Raw genomic sequence first — 15,610 nt, 5'->3', positions numbered from 1 at the left:
CCACGGGAAAGTCTTTCTCCACGTGCAGACATGCTCCCAGGTGCCTGGGGCAAGGGGAAGGAAATGCCATACACTGACCTGGAAGAGACCACAGGGCCCAAGCACAGTCTGAACACTTCCCTCAACCCGGCGGTTTTGCTAGCAGGAGTTCAACCCCAACGAACACAGCCCGGAGACCCCTGGGGCAAAAACGGCTTCAGACGTACAGTAGGTGCTTGCTGTGGAACACCTATCCCAAGTGGGGGTAGCCAGCTCAACAAAATGCCACACACCCAGGTGTAAGAAACAACATTGCCCAGGCATGGTCTAAGTCCCTCACCCCGTCCCTGTGCTTTGGGGAGCCGGAGGGACACCAGAGGCCCACGGCCCTGAGACCCCTTTGCAAAAAGCCGGCTTCCCACGGAGAGAGTTTTCCTGAGGTGCAGACCCTATCCCAAGTGGTTGTGGCAAGGTAAAGCAAATGCCCTCCACTTCTCTGGAAGAAACCACAGTGCCCAGCCATGTTCTAAGCCCTCCCATCCTCCCTGGGCTTCTGGCAGCAGGAGTGAAAAGAGAGGAGCAGAGCACTGGGACCCGTTTGACAAAAACCGGCTTCCCACGGGAAAGTCTTTCTCCACGTGCAGACATGCTCCCAGGTGCCTGTGGCAAGGGGAAGGAAATGCCATACACTGACCTGGAAGAGACCACAGGGCCCAAGCACAGTCTGAACCCTTCCCTCAACCCGGCGGTTTGCTAGCAGGAGTTCAACCCCAACGAACACAGCCCGGAGACCCCTGAGGCAAAAACGGCTTCCGACGAACAATAGGCGCTGGCTGTGGAAAACCAATCCCAACTGGGGGTAGCCAGCTCAACAAATGCCAAACACCCAGGTGTAAGAAACAACATTGCCCAGGCATGGTCTAAGCCCCTCACCTCGTCCTTGTGCTTTGGGGAGCCGGAGCGACACCAGAGGCCCACGGCCCTGAGACCCCATTGCAAAAAGCCGGCTTCCCACGGAGACAGTTTTCCTGAGGTGCAGACCCTATCCCAAGTGGTTGTGGCAAGGTAAAGCAAATGCCCTCCACTTCTCTGGAAGAAACCACAGTGCCCAGACATGTTCTAAGCCCTCCCATCCTCCCTGGCTTCTGGCAGCAGGAGTGAAAAGAGAGGAGCAGAGCACTGGGACCCGTTTGACAAAAACCGGCTTCCCACGGGAAAGTCTTTCTCTTCGTGCAGACATGCTCCCAGGTGCCTGAGGCAAGGGGAAGGAAATGCCATACAATGAGCTGGAAGAGACCACAGGGCCCAAGCACAGTCTGAACCCTTCCCTCAACCCGGCGGTTTTGCTAGCAGGAGTTCAACCCCAACGAACACAGCCCGGAGACCCCTGAGGCAAAAACGGCTTCTGTCGAACAATATGCGCTTGCTGTGGAAAACCAATCCCAACTGGGGGTAGGCAGCTCAACAAAATGCCACACACCCAGGTGTAAGAAACAACATTGCCCAGGCATGGTCTAAGCCCCTCACCTAGTCCCTGTGCTTTGGGGAGCCGGAGGGACAGCCGAGGCCCACGGCCCTGAGACCAATTTGCAAAAAGCCGGCTTCCCACGGAAACAGTTTTCCTGAGGTGCAGACCCTATCCCAAGTGGTTGTGGCAAGGAAAAGCAAATGCCCTCCGCTTCTCTGGAAGAAACCACAGTGCCCAGCCATGTTCTAAGCCCTCCCATCCTCCCTGGGCTTCTGGCAGCAGGAGTGAAAAGAGAGGAGCAGAGCACGGGGACCCGTTTGACAAAAACCGGCTTCCCACGGGAAAGTCTTTCTCCACGTGCAGACATGCTCCCAGGTGCCTGTGGCAAGGGGAAGGAAAGGCCATACACTGACCTGGAAGAGACCACAGGGCCCAAGCACAGTCTGAACCCTTCCCTCAACCCGGCGGTTTGCTAGCAGGAGTTCAACCCCAACGAACACAGCCCGGAGACCACTGAGGCAAAAACGGCTTCCGACGAACAATAGGTGCTTGCTGTGGAAAACCAATCCCAACTGGGGGTAGCCAGCTCAACAAATGCCAAACACCCAGGTGTAAGAAACAACATTGCCCAGGCATGGTCTAAGCCCCTCACCTCGTCCCTGTGCTTTGGGGAGCCGGAGGGACAGCCGAGGCCCACGACCCTGAGACCCCTTTGTAAAAAGCCGGCTTCCCACGGAGACAGTTTTCCTGAGGTGCAGACCCTATCCCAAGTGGTTGTGGCAAGGTAAAGCAAATGCGCTCCACTTCTCTGGAAGAAACCACAGTGCCCAGCCATGTTCTAAGCCCTCCCATCCTCCCTGGGCTTCTGGCAGCAGGAGTGAAAAGAGAGGAGCAGAGCACTGGGACCCGTTTGACAAAAACCGGCTTCCCACGGGAAAGTCTTTCTCCACGTGCAGACATGCTCCCAGGTGCCTGGGGCAAGGGGAAGGAAATGCCATACACTGACCTGGAAGAGACCACAGGGCCCAGGCACAGTCTGAACCCTTCCCTCAACCCGGCGGTTTTGCTAGGAGTTCAACCCCAAGGAACACAGCCCGGAGACCCCTGGGGCAAAAACGGCTTCCGACGATTAATAGGTGCTTGCTGTGGAACACCTATCCCAAGTGGGGGTAGCCAGCTCAACAAAATGCCACACACCCAGGTGTAAGAAACAACATTGCGCAGGCATGGTCTAAGCCCCTCACCTCGTCCCTGTGCTTTGGGGAGCCGGAGGGACAGCCGAGGCCCACGGCCCTGAGACCCCTTTGCAAAAAGCCGGCTTCCCACGGAGACAGTTTTCCTGAGGTGCAGACCCTATCCCAAGTGGTTGTGGCAAGGTAAAGCAAATGCCCTCCACTTCTCTGGAAGAAACCACAATGCCCAGCCATGTTCTAAGCCCTCCCATCCTCCCTGGGCTTCTGGCAGCAGGAGTGAAAAGAGAGGAGCAGAGCACTGGGACGCGTTTGACAAAACCCGGCTTTCCACGGGAAAGTCTTTCTCCACGTGCAGACATGCTCCCAGGTGCCTGGGGCAAGGGGAAGGAAATGCCATACACTGACCTGGAAGAGACCACAGGGCCCAGGCACAGTGTGAACCCTTCCCTCAACCCGGCGGTTTTGCTAGCAGGAGTTCAACCCCAACGAACATAGCCCGGAGACCCCTGGGGCAAAAACAGCTTCTGACGAACAATAGGTGCTTGCTGTTGAACTCCTATCCCAAGTGGGGGTAGCCAGCTCAACAAAATGCCACACACCCAGGTGTAAGAAACAACATTGCCCAGGCATGGTCTAAGCCCCTCACCTCGTCCCTGTGCTTTGGGGAGCCGGAGGGACAGCCGAGGCCCACAGCCCTGAGACCCCTTGGCAAAAAGCCGGCTTCCCACGGAGACAGTTTTCCTGAGGTGCAGACCCTATCCCAAGTGGTTGTGGCAAGGTAAAGCAATGCCCTCCACTTCTCTGGAAGAAACCACAGTGCCCAGCCATGTTCTAAGCCCTCCCATCCTCCCTGGGCTTCTGACAGCAGGAGTGAAAAGAGAGGAGCAGAGCACTGGGACCCGTTTGACAAAACCCGGCTTCCCACGGGAAAGTCTTTCTCCACGTGCAGACATGCTCCCAGGTGCCTGGGGCAAGGGGAAGGAAATGCCATACACTGACCTGGAAGAGACCACAGGGCCCAGGCACAGTCTGAACACTTCCCTCAACCCGGCGGTTTTGCTAGCAGGAGTTCAACCCCAACGAACACAGCCCGGAGACCCCTGGGGCAAAAACGGCTTCAGACGTACAGTAGGTGCTTGCTGTGGAACACCTATCCCAAGTGGGGGTAGCCAGCTCAACAAAATGCCACACACCCAGGTGTAAGAAACAACATTGCCCAGGCATGGTCTAAGTCCCTCACCCCGTCCCTGTGCTTTGGGGAGCCGGAGGGACACCAGAGGCCCACGGCCCTGAGACCCCTTTGCAAAAAGCCGGCTTCCCACGGAGAGAGTTTTCCTGAGGTGCAGACCCTATCCCAAGTGGTTGTGGCAAGGTAAAGCAAATGCCCTCCACTTCTCTGGAAGAAACCACAGTGCCCAGCCATGTTCTAAGCCCTCCCATCCTCCCTGGGCTTCTGGCAGCAGGAGTGAAAAGAGAGGAGCAGAGCACTGGGACCCGTTTGACAAAAACCGGCTTCCCACGGGAAAGTCTTTCTCCACGTGCAGACATGCTCCCAGGTGCCTGTGGCAAGGGGAAGGAAATGCCATACACTGACCTTGAAGAGACCACAGGGCCCAAGCACAGTCTGAACCCTTCCCTCAACCCGGCGGTTTGCTAGCAGGAGTTCAACCCCAACGAACACAGCCCGGAGACCCCTGAGGCAAAAACGGCTTCCGACGAACAATAGGCGCTTGCTGTGGAAAACCAATCCCAACTGGGGGTAGCCAGCTCAACAAATGCCAAACACCCAGGTGTAAGAAACAACATTGCCCAGGCATGGTCTAAGCCCCTCACCTCGTCCTTGTGCTTTGGGGAGCCGGAGCGACACCAGAGGCCCACGGCCCTGAGACCCCATTGCAAAAAGCCGGCTTCCCACGGAGACAGTTTTCCTGAGGTGCAGACCCTATCCCAAGTGGTTGTGGCAAGGTAAAGCAAATGCCCTCCACTTCTCTGGAAGAAACCACAGTGCCCAGACATGTTCTAAGCCCTCCCATCCTCCCTGGCTTCTGGCAGCAGGAGTGAAAAGAGAGGAGCAGAGCACTGGGACCCGTTTGACAAAAACCGGCTTCCCACGGGAAAGTCTTTCTCTTCGTGCAGACATGCTCCCAGGTGCCTGAGGCAAGGGGAAGGAAATGCCATACACTGAGCTGGAAGAGACCACAGGGCCCAAGCACAGTGTGAACCCTTCCCTCAACCCGGCGGTTTTGCTAGCAGGAGTTCAACCCCAACGAACACAGCCCGGAGACCCCTGAGGCAAAAACGGCTTCTGTCGAACAATATGCGCTTGCTGTGGAAAACCAATCCCAACTGGGGGTAGGCAGCTCAACAAAATGCCACACACCCAGGTGTAAGAAACAACATTGCCCAGGCATGGTCTAAGCCCCTCACCTCGTCCCTGTGCTTTGGGGAGCCGGAGGGACAGCCGAGGCCCACGGCCCTGAGACCAATTTGCAAAAAGCCGGCTTCCCACGGAAACAGTTTTCCTGAGGTGCAGACCCTATCCCAAGTGGTTGTGGCAAGGAAAAGCAAATGCCCTCCACTTCTCTGGAAGAAACCACAGTGCCCAGCCATGTTCTAAGCCCTCCCATCCTCCCTGGGCTTCTGGCAGCAGGAGTGAAAAGAGAGGAGCAGAGCACGGGGACCCGTTTGACAAAAACCGGCTTCCCACGGGAAAGTCTTTCTCCACGTGCAGACATGCTCCCAGGTGCCTGTGGCAAGGGGAAGGAAAGGCCATACACTGACCTGGAAGAGACCACAGGGCCCAAGCACAGTCTGAACCCTTCCCTCAACCCGGCGGTTTGCTAGCAGGAGTTCAACCCCAACGAACACAGCCCGGAGACCCCTGAGGCAAAAATGGTTTCCGACGAACAATAGGCGCTTGCTGTGGAAAACCAATCCCAACTGGGGGTAGCCAGCTCAACAAATGCCAAACACCCAGGTGTAAGAAACAACATTGCCCAGGCATGGTCTAAGCCCCTCACCTCGTCCTTGTGCTTTGGGGAGCCGGAGCGACACCAGAGGCCCACGGCCCTGAGACCCCATTGCAAAAAGCCGGCTTCCCACGGAGACAGTTTTCCTGAGGTGCAGACCCTATCCCAAGTGGTTGTGGCAAGGTAAAGCAAATGCCCTCCACTTCTCTGGAAGAAACCACAGTGCCCAGCCATGTTCTAAGCCCTCCCATCCTCCCTGGCTTCTGGCAGCAGGAGTGAAAAGAGAGGAGCAGAGCACTGGGACCCGTTTGACAAAAACCGGCTTCCCACGGGAAAGTCTTTCTCTTCGTGCAGACATGCTCCCAGGTGCCTGAGGAAAGGGGAAGGAAATGCCATACACTGAGCTGGAAGAGACCACAGGGCCCAAGCACAGTCTGAACCCTTCCCTCAACCCGGCGGTTTTGCTAGCAGGAGTTCAACCCCAACGAACACAGCCCGTAGACCCCTGAGGCAAAAACGGCTTCTGTCGAACAATATGCGCTTGCTGTGGAAAACCAATCCCAACTGGGGGTAGGCAGCTCAACAAAATGCCACACACCCAGGTGTAAGAAACAACATTGCCCAGGCATGGTCTAAGCCCCTCACCTCGTCCCTGTGCTTTGGGGAGACGGAGGGACACCCGAGGCCCACGGCCCTGAGACCAATTTGCAAAAAGCCGGCTTCCCACGGAAACAGTTTTCCTGAGGTGCAGACCCTATCCCAAGTGGTTGTGGCAAGGAAAAGCAAATGCCCTCCACTTCTCTGGAAGAAACCACAGTGCCCAGCCATGTTCTAAGCCCTCCCATCCTCCCTGGGCTTCTGGCAGCAGGAGTGAAAAGAGAGGAGCAGAGCACGGGGACCCGTTTGACAAAAACAGGCTTCCCACGGGAAAGTCTTTCTCCACGTGCAGACATGCTCCCAGGTGCCTGGGGCAAGGGGAAGGAAATGCCATACACTGACCTGGAAGAGACCACAGGGCCCAGGCACAGTGTGAACCCTTCCCTCAACCCGGCGGTTTTGCTAGCAGGAGTTCAACCCCAACGAACATAGCCCGGAGACCCCTGGGGCAAAAACAGCTTCTGACGAACAATAGGTGCTTGCTGTTGAACTCCTATCCCAAGTGGGGGTAGCCAGCTCAACAAAATGCCACACACCCAGGTGTAAGAAACAACATTGCCCAGGCATGGTCTAAGCCCCTCACCTCGTCCCTGTGCTTTGGGGAGCCGGAGGGACAGCCGAGGCCCACAGCCCTGAGACCCCTTGGCAAAAAGCCGGCTTCCCACGGAGACAGTTTTCCTGAGGTGCAGACCCTATCCCAAGTGGTTGTGGCAAGGTAAAGCAATGCCCTCCACTTCTCTGGAAGAAACCACAGTGCCCAGCCATGTTCTAAGCCCTCCCATCCTCCCTGGGCTTCTGACAGCAGGAGTGAAAAGAGAGGAGCAGAGCACTGGGACCCGTTTGACAAAACCCGGCTTCCCACGGGAAAGTCTTTCTCCACGTGCAGACATGCTCCCAGGTGCCTGGGGCAAGGGGAAGGAAATGCCATACACTGACCTGGAAGAGACCACAGGGCCCAGGCACAGTCTGAACACTTCCCTCAACCCGGCGGTTTTGCTAGCAGGAGTTCAACCCCAACGAACACAGCCCGGAGACCCCTGGGGCAAAAACGGCTTCAGACGTACAGTAGGTGCTTGCTGTGGAACACCTATCCCAAGTGGGGGTAGCCAGCTCAACAAAATGCCACACACCCAGGTGTAAGAAACAACATTGCCCAGGCATGGTCTAAGTCCCTCACCCCGTCCCTGTGCTTTGGGGAGCCGGAGGGACACCAGAGGCCCACGGCCCTGAGACCCCTTTGCAAAAAGCCGGCTTCCCACGGAGAGAGTTTTCCTGAGGTGCAGACCCTATCCCAAGTGGTTGTGGCAAGGTAAAGCAAATGCCCTCCACTTCTCTGGAAGAAACCACAGTGCCCAGCCATGTTCTAAGCCCTCCCATCCTCCCTGGGCTTCTGGCAGCAGGAGTGAAAAGAGAGGAGCAGAGCACTGGGACCCGTTTGACAAAAACCGGCTTCCCACGGGAAAGTCTTTCTCCACGTGCAGACATGCTCCCAGGTGCCTGTGGCAAGGGGAAGGAAATGCCATACACTGACCTGGAAGAGACCACAGGGCCCAAGCACAGTCTGAACCCTTCCCTCAACCCGGCGGTTTGCTAGCAGGAGTTCAACCCCAACGAACACAGCCCGGAGACCCCTGAGGCAAAAACGGCTTCCGACGAACAATAGGCGCTTGCTGTGGAAAACCAATCCCAACTGGGGGTAGCCAGCTCAACAAATGCCAAACACCCAGGTGTAAGAAACAACATTGCCCAGGCATGGTCTAAGCCCCTCACCTCGTCCTTGTGCTTTGGGGAGCCGGAGCGACACCAGAGGCCCACGGCCCTGAGACCCCATTGCAAAAAGCCGGCTTCCCACGGAGACAGTTTTCCTGAGGTGCAGACCCTATCCCAAGTGGTTGTGGCAAGGTAAAGCAAATGCCCTCCACTTCTCTGGAAGAAACCACAGTGCCCAGACATGTTCTAAGCCCTCCCATCCTCCCTGGCTTCTGGCAGCAGGAGTGAAAAGAGAGGAGCAGAGCACTGGGACCCGTTTGACAAAAACCGGCTTCCCACGGGAAAGTCTTTCTCTTCGTGCAGACATGCTCCCAGGTGCCTGAGGCAAGGGGAAGGAAATGCCATACACTGAGCTGGAAGAGACCACAGGGCCCAAGCACAGTCTGAACCCTTCCCTCAACCCGGCGGTTTTGCTAGCAGGAGTTCAACCCCAACGAACACAGCCCGGAGACCCCTGAGGCAAAAACGGCTTCTGTCGAACAATATGCGCTTGCTGTGGAAAACCAATCCCAACTGGGGGTAGGCAGCTCAACAAAATGCCACACACCCAGGTGTAAGAAACAACATTGTCCAGGCATGGTCTAAGCCCCTCACCTCGTCCCTGTGCTTTGGGGAGCCGGAGGGACAGCCGAGGCCCACGGCCCTGAGACCAATTTGCAAAAAGCCGGCTTCCCACGGAAACAGTTTTCCTGAGGTGCAGACCCTATCCCAAGTGGTTGTGGCAAGGAAAAGCAAATGCCCTCCACTTCTCTGGAAGAAACCACAGTGCCCAGCCATGTTCTAAGCCCTCCCATCCTCCCTGGGCTTCTGGCAGCAGGAGTGAAAAGAGAGGAGCAGAGCACGGGGACCCGTTTGACAAAAACCGGCTTCCCACGGGAAAGTCTTTCTCCACGTGCAGACATGCTCCCAGGTGCCTGTGGCAAGGGGAAGGAAAGGCCATACACTGACCTGGAAGAGACCACAGGGCCCAAGCACAGTCTGAACCCTTCCCTCAACCCGGCGGTTTGCTAGCAGGAGTTCAACCCCAACGAACACAGCCCGGAGACCCCTGAGGCAAAAACGGTTTCCGACGAACAATAGGCGCTTGCTGTGGAAAACCAATCCCAACTGGGGGTAGCCAGCTCAACAAATGCCAAACACCCAGGTGTAAGAAACAACATTGCCCAGGCATGGTCTAAGCCCCTCACCTCGTCCTTGTGCTTTGGGGAGCCGGAGCGACACCAGAGGCCCACGGCCCTGAGACCCCATTGCAAAAAGCCGGCTTCCCACGGAGACAGTTTTCCTGAGGTGCAGACCCTATCCCAAGTGGTTGTGGCAAGGTAAAGCAAATGCCCTCCACTTCTCTGGAAGAAACCACAGTGCCCAGCCATGTTCTAAGCCCTCCCATCCTCCCTGGCTTCTGGCAGCAGAAGTGAAAAGAGAGGAGCAGAGCACTGGGACCCGTTTGACAAAAACCGGCTTCCCACGGGAAAGTCTTTCTCTTCGTGCAGACATGCTCCCAGGTGCCTGAGGAAAGGGGAAGGAAATGCCATACACTGAGCTGGAAGAGACCACAGGGCCCAAGCACAGTCTGAACCCTTCCCTCAACCCGGCGGTTTTGCTAGCAGGAGTTCAACCCCAACGAACACAGCCCGTAGACCCCTGAGGCAAAAACGGCTTCTGTCGAACAATATGCGCTTGCTGTGGAAAACCAATCCCAACTGGGGGTAGGCAGCTCAACAAAATGCCACACACCCAGGTGTAAGAAACAACATTGCCCAGGCATGGTCTAAGCCCCTCACCTCGTCCCTGTGCTTTGGGGAGCCGGAGGGACACCCGAGGCCCACGGCCCTGAGACCAATTTGCAAAAAGCCGGCTTCCCACGGAAACAGTTTTCCTGAGGTGCAGACCCTATCCCAAGTGGTTGTGGCAAGGAAAAGCAAATGCCCTCCACTTCTCTGGAAGAAACCACAGTGCCCAGCCATGTTCTAAGCCCTCCCATCCTCCCTGGGCTTCTGGCAGCAGGAGTGAAAAGAGAGGAGCAGAGCACGGGGACCCGTTTGACAAAAACAGGCTTCCCACGGGAAAGTCTTTCTCCACGTGCAGACATGCTCCCAGGTGCCTGTGGCAAGGGGAAGGAAATGCCATACACTGACCTGGAAGAGACCACAGGGCCCAAGCACAGTTTGAACCCTTCCCTCAACCCGGCGGTTTTGCTAGCAGGAGTTCAACCCCAACGAACACAGCCCGGAGACCCCTGGGGCAAAAACGGCTTCCGACGATCAATAGGTGCTTGCTGTGGAACACCTATCCCAAGTGGGGGTAGCCAGCTCAACAAAATGCCACACACCCAGGTGTAAGAAACAACATTGCCCAGGCATGGTCTAAGCCCCTCACCTCGTCCCTGTGCTTTGGGGAGCCGGAGGGACAGCCGAGGCCCACGGCCCTGAGACCCCTTTGCAAAAAGCCGGCTTCCCACGGAGACAGTTTTCCTGAGGTGCAGACCCTATCCCAAGTGGTTGTGGCAAGGTAAAGCAAATGCCCTCCACTTCTCTGGAAGAAACCACAGTGCCCAGCCATGTTCTAAGCCCTCCCATCCTCCCTGGCCTTCTGGCAGCAGGAGTGAAAAGAGAGGAGCAGAGCACTGGGACCCGTTTGACAAAACCCGGCTTCCCACGGGAAAGTCTTTCTCCACGTGCAGACATGCTCCCAGGTGCCTGGGGCAAGGGGAAGGAAATGCCATACACTGACCTGGAAGAGACCACAGGGCCCAGGCACAGTCTGAACCCTTCCCTCAACCCGGCGGGTTTGCTAGCAGGAGTTCAACCCCAAGGAACACAGCCCGGAGACCCCTGGGGCAAAAACGGCTTCCGACGATCAATAGGTGCTTGCTGTGGAACACCTATCCCAAGTGGGGGTAGCCAGCTCAACAAAATGCCACACACCCAGGTGTAAGAAACAACATTGCCCAGGCATGGTCTAAGCCCCTCACCTCGTCCCTGTGCTTTGGGGAGCCGGAGGGACAGCCGAGGCCCACGGCCCTGAGACCCCTTTGCAAAAAGCCGGCTTCCCACGGAGACAGTTTTCCTGAGGTGCAGACCCTATCCCAAGTGGTTGTGGCAAGGTAAAGCAAATGCCCTCCACTTCTCTGGAAGAAACCACAATGCCCAGCCATGTTCTAAGCCCTCCCATCCTCCCTGGGCTTCTGGCAGCAGGAGTGAAAAGAGAGGAGCAGAGCACTGGGACCCGTTTGACAAAACCCGGCTTTCCACGGGAAAGTCTTTCTCCACGTGCAGACATGCTCCCAGGTGCCTGGGGCAAGGGGAAGGAAATGCCATACACTGACCTGGAAGAGACCACAGGGCCCAGGCACAGTGTGAACCCTTCCCTCAACCCGGCGGTTTTGCTAGCAGGAGTTCAACCCCAACGAACATAGCCCGGAGACCCCTGGGGCAAAAACAGCTTCTGACGAACAATAGGTGCTTGCTGTTGAACTCCTATCCCAAGTGGGGGTAGCCAGCTCAACAAAATGCCACACACCCAGGTGTAAGAAACAACATTGCCCAGGCATGGTCTAAGCCCCTCACCTCGTCCCTGTGCTTTGGGGAGCCGGAGGGACAGCCGAGGCCCACGGCCCTGAGACCCCTTGGCAAAAAGCCGGCTTCCCACGGAGACAGTTTTCCTGAGGTGCAGACCCTATCCCAAGTGGTTGTGGCAAGGTAAAGCAATGCCCTCCACTTCTCTGGAAGAAACCACAGTGCCCAGCCATGTTCTAAGCCCTCCCATCCTCCCTGGGCTTCTGACAGCAGGAGTGAAAAGAGAGGAGCAGAGCACTGGGACCCGTTTGACAAAACCCGGCTTCCCACGGGAAAGTCTTTCTCCACGTGCAGACATGCTCCCAGGTGCCTGGGGCAAGGGGAAGGAAATGCCATACACTGACCTGGAAGAGACCACAGGGCCCAGGCACAGTCTGAACACTTCCCTCAACCCGGCGGTTTTGCTAGCAGGAGTTCAACCCCAACGAACACAGCCCGGAGACCCCTGGGGCAAAAACGGCTTCAGACGTACAGTAGGTGCTTGCTATGGAACACCTATCCCAAGTGGGGGTAGCCAGCTCAACAAAATGCCACACACCCAGGTGTAAGAAACAACATTGCCCAGGCATGGTCTAAGTCCCTCACCCCGTCCCTGTGCTTTGGGGAGCCGGAGGGACACCAGAGGCCCACGGCCCTGAGACCCCTTTGCAAAAAGCCGGCTTCCCACGGAGAGAGTTTTCCTGAGGTGCAGACCCTATCCCAAGTGGTTGTGGCAAGGTAAAGCAAATGCCCTCCACTTCTCTGGAAGAAACCACAGTGCCCAGCCATGTTCTAAGCCCTCCCATCCTCCCTGGGCTTCTGGCAGCAGGAGTGAAAAGAGAGGAGCAGAGCACTGGGACCCGTTTGACAAAAACCGGCTTCCCACGGGAAAGTCTTTCTCCACGTGCAGACAGGCTCCCAGGTGCCTGTGGCAAGGGGAAGGAAATGCCATACACTGAGCTGGAAGAGACCACAGGGCCCAAGCACAGTCTGAACCCTTCCCTCAACCCGGCGGTTTGCTAGCAGGAGTTCAACCCCAACGAACACAGCCCGGAGACCCCTGAGGCAAAAACGGCTTCCGACGAACAATAGGCGCTTGCTGTGGAAAACCAATCCCAACTGGGGGTAGCCAGCTCAACAAATGCCAAACACCCAGGTGTAAGAAACAACATTGCCCAGGCATGGTCTAAGCCCCTCACCTCGTCCTTGTGCTTTGGGAAGCCGGAGCGACACCAGAGGCCCACGGCCCTGAGACACCATTGCAAAAAGCCGGCTTCCCACGGAGACAGTTTTCCTGAGGTGCAGACCCTATCCCAAGTAGTTGTGGCAAGGTAAAGCAAATGCCCTCCACTTCTCTGGAAGAAACCACAGTGCCCAGACATGTTCTAAGCCCTCCCATCCTCCCTGGCTTCTGGCAGCAGGAGTGAAAAGAGAGGAGCAGAGCACTGGGACCCGTTTGACAAAAACCGGCTTCCCACGGGAAAGTCTTTCTCTTCGTGCAGACATGCTCCCAGGTGCCTGAGGCAAGGGGAAGGAAATGCCATACACTGAGCTGGAAGAGACCACAGGGCCCAAGCACAGTCTGAACCCTTCCCTCAACCCGGCGGTTTTGCTAGCAGGAGTTCAACCCCAACGAACACAGCCCGGAGACCCCTGAGGCAAAAACGGCTTCTGTCGAACAATATGCGCTTGCTGTGGAAAACCAATCCCAACTGGGGGTAGGCAGCTCAACAAAATGCCACACACCCAGGTGTAAGAAACAACATTGCCCAGGCATGGTCTAAGCCCCTCACCTCGTCCCTGTGCTTTGGGGAGCCGGAGGGACACCCGAGGCCCACGGCCCTGAGACCAATTTGCAAAAAGCCGGCTTCCCACGGAAACAGTTTTCCTGAGGTGCAGACCCTATCCCAAGTGGTTGTGGCAAGGAAAAGCAAATGCCCTCCACTTCTCTGGAAGAAACCACAGTGCCCAGCCATGTTCTAAGCCCTCCCATCCTCCCTGGGCTTCTGGCAGCAGGAGTGAAAAGAGAGGAGCAGAGCACGGGGACCCGTCTGACAAAAACAGGCTTCCCACGGGAAAGTCTTTCTCCACGTGCAGACATGCTCCCAGGTGCCTGTGGCAAGGGGAAGGAAATGCCATACACTGACCTGGAAGAGACCACAGGGCCCAAGCACAGTTTGAACCCTTCCCTCAACCCGGCGGTTTTGCTAGCAGGAGTTCAACCCCAACGAACACAGCCCGGAGACCCCTGGGGCAAAAACGGCTTCCGACGATCAATAGGTGCTTGCTGTGGAACACCTATCCCAAGTGGGGGTAGCCAGCTCAACAAAATGCCACACACCCAGGTGTAAGAAACAACATTGCCCAGGCATGGTCTAAGCCCCTCACCTCGTCCCTGTGCTTTGGGGAGCCGGAGGGACAGCCGAGGCCCACGGCCCTGAGACCCCTATGCAAAAAGCCGGCTTCCCACGGAGACAGTTTTCCTGAGGTGCAGACCCTATCCCAAGTGGTTGTGGCAAGGTAAAGCAAATGCCCTCCACTTCTCTGGAAGAAACCACAGTGCCCAGCCATGTTCTAAGCCCTCCCATCCTCCCTGGCCTTCTGGCAGCAGGAGTGAAAAGAGAGGAGCAGAGCACTGGGACCCGTTTGACAAAACCCGGCTTCCCACGGGAAAGTCTTTCTCCACGTGCAGACATGCTCCCAGGTGCCTGGGGCAAGGGGAAGGAAATGCCATACACTGACCTGGAAGAGACCACAGGGCCCAGGCACAGTCTGAACCCTTCCCTCAACCCGGCGGGTTTGCTAGCAGGAGTTCAACCCCAAGGAACACAGCCCGGAGACCCCTGGGGCAAAAACGGCTTCCGACGATCAATAGGTGCTTGCTGTGGAACACCTATCCCAAGTGGGGGTAGCCAGCTCAACAAAATGCCACACACCCAGGTGTAAGAAACAACATTGCCCAGGCATGGTCTAAGCCCCTCACCTCGTCCCTGTGCTTTGGGGAGCCGGAGGGACAGCCGAGGCCCACGGCCCTGAGACCCCTTTGCAAAAAGCCGGCTTCCCACGGAGACAGTTTTCCTGAGGTGCAGACCCTATCCCAAGTGGTTGTGGCAAGGTAAAGCAAATGCCCTCCACTTCTCTGGAAGAAACCACAATGCCCAGCCATGTTCTAAGCCCTCCCATCCTCCCTGGGCTTCTGGCAGCAGGAGTGAAAAGAGAGGAGCAGAGCACTGGGACCCGTTTGACAAAACCCGGCTTTCCACGGGAAAGTCTTTCTCCACGTGCAGACATGCTCCCAGGTGCCTGGGGCAAGGGGAAGGAAATGCCATACACTGACCTGGAAGAGACCACAGGGCCCAGGCACAGTGTGAACCCTTCCCTCAACCCGGCGGTTTTGCTAGCAGGAGTTCAACCCCAACGAACATAGCCCGGAGACCCCTGGGGCAAAAACAGCTTCTGACGAACAATAGGTGCTTGCTGTTGAACTCCTATCCCAAGTGGGGGTAGCCAGCTCAACAAAATGCCACACACCCAGGTGTAAGAAACAACATTGCCCAGGCATGGTCTAAGCCCCTCACCTCGTCCCTGTGCTTTGGGGAGCCGGAGGGACAGCCGAGGCCCACGGCCCTGAGACCCCTTGGCAAAAAGCCGGCTTCCCACGGAGACAGTTTTCCTGAGGTGCAGACCCTATCCCAAGTGGTTGTGGCAAGGTAAAGCAATGCCCTCCACTTCTCTGGAAGAAACCACAGTGCCCAGCCATGTTCTAAGCCCTCCCATCCTCCCTGGGCTTCTGACAGCAGGAGTGAAAAGAGAGGAGCAGAGCACTGGGACCCGTTTGACAAAACCCGGCTTCCCACGGGAAAGTCTTTCTCCACGTGCAGACATGCTCCCAGGTGCCTGGGGCAAGGGGAAGGAAATGCCATACACTGACCTGGAAGAGACCACAGGGCCCAGGCACAGTCTGAACACTTCCCTCAACCCGGCGGTTTTGCTAGCAGGAGTTCAACCCCAACGAACACA

Source organism: Ursus arctos, unplaced genomic scaffold (assembly GCF_023065955.2).
Source record: "Ursus arctos isolate Adak ecotype North America unplaced genomic scaffold, UrsArc2.0 scaffold_29, whole genome shotgun sequence".
Taxonomy (NCBI): Eukaryota; Metazoa; Chordata; class Mammalia; order Carnivora; family Ursidae; genus Ursus; species Ursus arctos.
This window is presented reverse-complemented; position numbering follows the sequence as displayed.